This window comes from Carassius gibelio, chromosome B16 (assembly GCF_023724105.1).
Source record: "Carassius gibelio isolate Cgi1373 ecotype wild population from Czech Republic chromosome B16, carGib1.2-hapl.c, whole genome shotgun sequence".
Taxonomy (NCBI): domain Eukaryota; kingdom Metazoa; phylum Chordata; class Actinopteri; order Cypriniformes; family Cyprinidae; genus Carassius; species Carassius gibelio.
The window spans coordinates 31,787,557-31,792,556 of record NC_068411.1 but is presented as its reverse complement, the minus strand read 5'-3'; the positions used below and the strand labels follow the sequence as shown (position 1 = coordinate 31,792,556).

The 5,000-nt window shown below is 39.0% G+C and overlaps 2 non-coding genes and 3 pseudogenes across 2 annotated transcripts; all 5 read right to left on the bottom strand.

The window, feature by feature from the left end:
- Positions 1-779: 779 nt before the first annotated feature.
- Positions 780-898, bottom strand: LOC127975572 (uncharacterized; annotated as a pseudogene).
- A 776-nt stretch (positions 899-1,674) lies between these two features.
- On the bottom strand, positions 1,675-1,793 carry LOC127975683 (5S ribosomal RNA). Its single transcript, XR_008157576.1, has one exon. It is a non-coding gene; the product is annotated as a 5S ribosomal RNA (ribosomal RNA).
- A 649-nt stretch (positions 1,794-2,442) lies between these two features.
- Positions 2,443-2,561, bottom strand: LOC127975585 (uncharacterized; annotated as a pseudogene).
- Positions 2,562-3,625: 1,064 nt separating this feature from the next.
- Positions 3,626-3,744, bottom strand: LOC127975584 (uncharacterized; annotated as a pseudogene).
- A 777-nt stretch (positions 3,745-4,521) lies between these two features.
- LOC127975671 (5S ribosomal RNA) lies at positions 4,522-4,640 on the bottom strand. Its single transcript, XR_008157574.1, has one exon. It is a non-coding gene; the product is annotated as a 5S ribosomal RNA (ribosomal RNA).
- Positions 4,641-5,000: the final 360 nt, after the last annotated feature.

Here is a 5,000-nt window from a genome sequence, read left to right as displayed (position 1 = left end):
CAAACCTGCTTATATTCAGAGATCGGGCACTGACTCTATTTTTTGCCAAATTTATTATATACTAAGTGAAAAAATTCCAAAAGCTTAAAGCACCTGGTATTCCTTGGCGGTCTCTCATCCAAGTACTAACCAGACCTAAACCTGCTAAGATTCAGAGATCGGGCATTGACTCTTTTTTTTTTTTTTTGCCAGATTATTATACAATTCGTGAAAAATATCCAAAAATTTAAAGCACCTGGTATTCCCAGGCAGTCTCCCATCCATGTACTAACCTGGCGCAAACCTGCTTATATTCAGAGATCGGGCATTGACTCTATTTTTTGCCAAATTTATTATATACTAAGTGAAAAAATTCCAAAAGCTTAAAGCACCTGGTATTCCCAGGCAGTCTCCCATCCATGTACTAACCTGGCCCAAACCTGCTTATATTCAGAGATCGGGCATTGACTCTATTTTTTGCCAAATTTATTATATACTAAGTGAAAAAATTCCAAAAGCTTAAAGCACCTGGTATTCCTTGGCGGTCTCTCATCCAAGTACTAACCAGACCTAAACCTGCTAAGATTCAGAGATCGAGCATTGACTCTTTTTTTTTTTTTTTTTTTTTGCAAGATTATTATATAATTCGTGAAAAATATCCAAACATTTAAAGCACCTGGTATTCCCAAGCAGTCTCCCATCCATGTACTAACCTGGCCCAAACCTGCTTATATTCAGAGATCGGGCATTGACTCTATTTTTTGCCAAATTTATTATATACTAAGTGAAAAAATTCCAAAAGCTTAAAGCACCTGGTATTCCCAGGCGGTCTCCCATCCAGGCACTAACCAGGCCCAAACCTGCTTAGCTTACGAGATCAGACAAGATCGGGCATAGCCAGGCTGGTATGGCCATAAGCGAAGACTGCTGCAAAGAGAAGGCTATTTAAAGATCAGCCAATCTACTCGCCAGTACATTATAAAAGTAGGAAAGAAACCCCAAAAGCTTAAAGCACCTGGTATTCCTAGGCGGTCTCTCATCCAAGTACTAACCAGACCTAAACCTGCTAAGATTCAGAGATCGGGCATTGACTCTATTTTTTTTTTTTTTTGCAAGATTATTATATAATTTGTGAAAAATATCCAAAAATTTAAAGCACCTGGTATTCCCAGGCAGTCTCCCATCCATGTACTAACCTGGCCCAAACCTGCTTATATTCAGAGATCGGGCATTGACTCTATTTTTTGCCAAATTTATTATATACTAAGTGAAAAAATTCCAAAAGCTTAAAGCACCTGGTATTCCTTGGCGGTCTCTCATCCAAGTACTAACCAGACCTAAACCTGCTAAGATTCAGAGATCGGGCATTGACTCTATTTTTTGCCAAATTTATTATATACTAAGTGAAAAAATTCCAAAAGCTTAAAGCACCTGGTATTCCTTGGCGGTCTCTCATCCAAGAACTAACCAGATCTAAACCTGCTAAGATTCAGAGATCGGGCATTGACTCTTTTTTTTTGTTGCAAGATTATTATATAATTCGTGAAAGATATCCAAACATTTAAAGCACCTGGTATTCCCAGGCAGTCTCCCATCCATGTACTAACCTGGCGCAAACCTGCTTATTTTCAGAGATCGGGCATTGACTCTATTTTTTGGCAAAATTATTATATACTAAGTGAAAAATTTCAAAAAAGCTTACAGTACCTGGTATTCCCAGGCGGTCTCCCATCCAGGCACTAACCAGGCCCAAACCTGCTTAGCTTCCGAGATCAGACAAGATCGGGCATAGCCAGGCTGGTATGGCCATAAGCGAAGACTGCTGCAAAGAGAAGGCTATTTAAAGATCAGCCAATCTACTCGCCAGTACATTATAAAAGTAGGAAAGAAACCCCAAAAGCTTAAAGCACCTGGTATTCCTAGGCGGTCTCTCATCCAAGTACTAACCAAACCTAAACCTGCAAAGATTCAGAGATCGGGCATTGACTCTTTTTTTTTTTTTTGCCAGATTATTATATAATTCGTGAAAAATATCCAAAAATTTAAAGCACCTGGTATTCCCAGGCAGTCTCCCATCCATGTACTAACCTGGCGCAAACCTGCTTATATTCAGAGATCGGGCATTGACTCTATTTTTTGCCAAATTTATTATATACTAAGTGAAAAAATTCCAAAAGCTTAAAGCACCTGGTATTCCTTGGCGGTCTCTCATCCAAGTACTAACCAGACCTAAACCTGCTAAGATTCAGAGATCGGGCATTGACTCTTTTTTTTTTTTTTTTTTTTTTTTGCAAGATTATTATATAATTCGTGAAAAATATCCAAACATTTAAAGCACCTGGTATTCCCAGGCAGTCTCCCATCCATGTACTAACCTGGCGCAAACCTGCTTATATTCAGAGATCGGGCATTGACTCTATTTTTTGGCAAAATTATTATATACTAAGTGAAAAATTTCAAAAAAGCTTAGAGTACCTGGTATTCCCAGGCGGTCTCCCATCCAGGCACTAACCAGGCCCAAACCTGCTTAGCTTACGAGATCAGACAAGATCGGGCATAGCCAGGCTGGTATGGCCATAAGCGAAGACTGCTGCAAAGAGAAGGCTATTTAAAGATCAGCCAATCTACTCGCCAGTACATTATAAAAGTAGGAAAGAAACCCCAAAAGCTTAAAGCACCTGGTATTCCTAGGCGGTCTCTCATCCAAGTACTAACCAGACCTAAACCTGCTAAGATTCAGAGATCGGGCATTGACTCTATTTTTTTTTTTTTTTGCAAGATTATTATATAATTTGTGAAAAATATCCAAACATTTAAAGCACCTGGTATTCCCAGGCAGTCTCCCATCCATGTACTAACCTGGCCCAAACCTGCTTATATTCAGAGATCGGGCACTGACTCTATTTTTTGCCAAATTTATTATATACTAAGTGAAAAAATTCCAAAAGCTTAAAGCACCTGGTATTCCTTGGCGGTCTCTCATCCAAGTACTAACCAGACCTAAACCTGCTAAGATTCAGAGATCGGGCATTGACTCTTTTTTTTTTTTTTTTGCCAGATTATTATACAATTCGTGAAAAATATCCAAAAATTTAAAGCACCTGGTATTCCCAGGCAGTCTCCCATCCATGTACTAACCTGGCGCAAACCTGCTTATATTCAGAGATCGGGCATTGACTCTATTTTTTGCCAAATTTATTATATACTAAGTGAAAAAATTCCAAAAGCTTAAAGCACCTGGTATTCCCAGGCAGTCTCCCATCCATGTACTAACCTGGCCCAAACCTGCTTATATTCAGAGATCGGGCATTGACTCTATTTTTTGCCAAATTTATTATATACTAAGTGAAAAAATTCCAAAAGCTTAAAGCACCTGGTATTCCTTGGCGGTCTCTCATCCAAGTACTAACCAGACCTAAACCTGCTAAGATTCAGAGATCGAGCATTGACTCTTTTTTTTTTTTTTTTTTTTTTGCAAGATTATTATATAATTCGTGAAAAATATCCAAAAATTTAAAGCACCTGGTATTCCCAAGCAGTCTCCCATCCATGTACTAACCTGGCCCAAACCTGCTTATATTCAGAGATCGGGCATTGACTCTATTTTTTGCCAAATTTATTATATACTAAGTGAAAAAATTCCAAAAGCTTAAAGCACCTGGTATTCCCAGGCAGTCTCCCATCCAGGCACTAACCAGGCCCAAACCTGCTTAGCTTACGAGATCAGACAAGATCGGGCATAGCCAGGCTGGTATGGCCATAAGCGAAGACTGCTGCAAAGAGAAGGCTATTTAAAGATCAGCCAATCTACTCGCCAGTACATTATAAAAGTAGGAAAGAAACCCCAAAAGCTTAAAGCACCTGGTATTCCTAGGCGGTCTCTCATCCAAGTACTAACCAGACCTAAACCTGCTAAGATTCAGAGATCGGGCATTGACTCTATTTTTTTTTTTTTTTTGCAAGATTATTATATAATTTGTGAAAAATATCCAAAAATTTAAAGCACCTGGTATTCCCAGGCAGTCTCCCATCCATGTACTAACCTGGCCCAAACCTGCTTATATTCAGAGATCGGGCATTGACTCTATTTTTTGCCAAATTTATTATATACTAAGTGAAAAAATTCCAAAAGCTTAAAGCACCTGGTATTCCTTGGCGGTCTCTCATCCAAGTACTAACCAGACCTAAACCTGCTAAGATTCAGAGATCGGGCATTGACTCTATTTTTTGCCAAATTTATTATATACTAAGTGAAAAAATTCCAAAAGCTTAAAGCACCTGGTATTCCTTGGCGGTCTCTCATCCAAGAACTAACCAGATCTAAACCTGCTAAGATTCAGAGATCGGGCATTGACTCTTTTTTTTTGTTGCAAGATTATTATATAATTCGTGAAAGATATCCAAACATTTAAAGCACCTGGTATTCCCAGGCAGTCTCCCATCCATGTACTAACCTGGCGCAAACCTGCTTATTTTCAGAGATCGGGCATTGACTCTATTTTTTGGCAAAATTATTATATACTAAGTGAAAAATTTCAAAAAAGCTTACAGTACCTGGTATTCCCAGGCGGTCTCCCATCCAGGCACTAACCAGGCCCAAACCTGCTTAGCTTCCGAGATCAGACAAGATCGGGCATAGCCAGGCTGGTATGGCCATAAGCGAAGACTGCTGCAAAGAGAAGGCTATTTAAAGATCAGCCAATCTACTCGCCAGTACATTATAAAAGTAGGAAAGAAACCCCAAAAGCTTAAAGCACCTGGTATTCCTAGGCGGTCTCTCATCCAAGTACTAACCAAACCTAAACCTGCAAAGATTCAGAGATCGGGCATTGACTCTTTTTTTTTTTTTTGCCAGATTATTATATAATTCGTGAAAAATATCCAAAAATTTAAAGCACCTGGTATTCCCAGGCAGTCTCCCATCCATGTACTAACCTGGCGCAAACCTGCTTATATTCAGAGATCGGGCATTGACTCTATTTTTTGCCAAATTTATTATATACTAAGTGAAAAAATTCCAA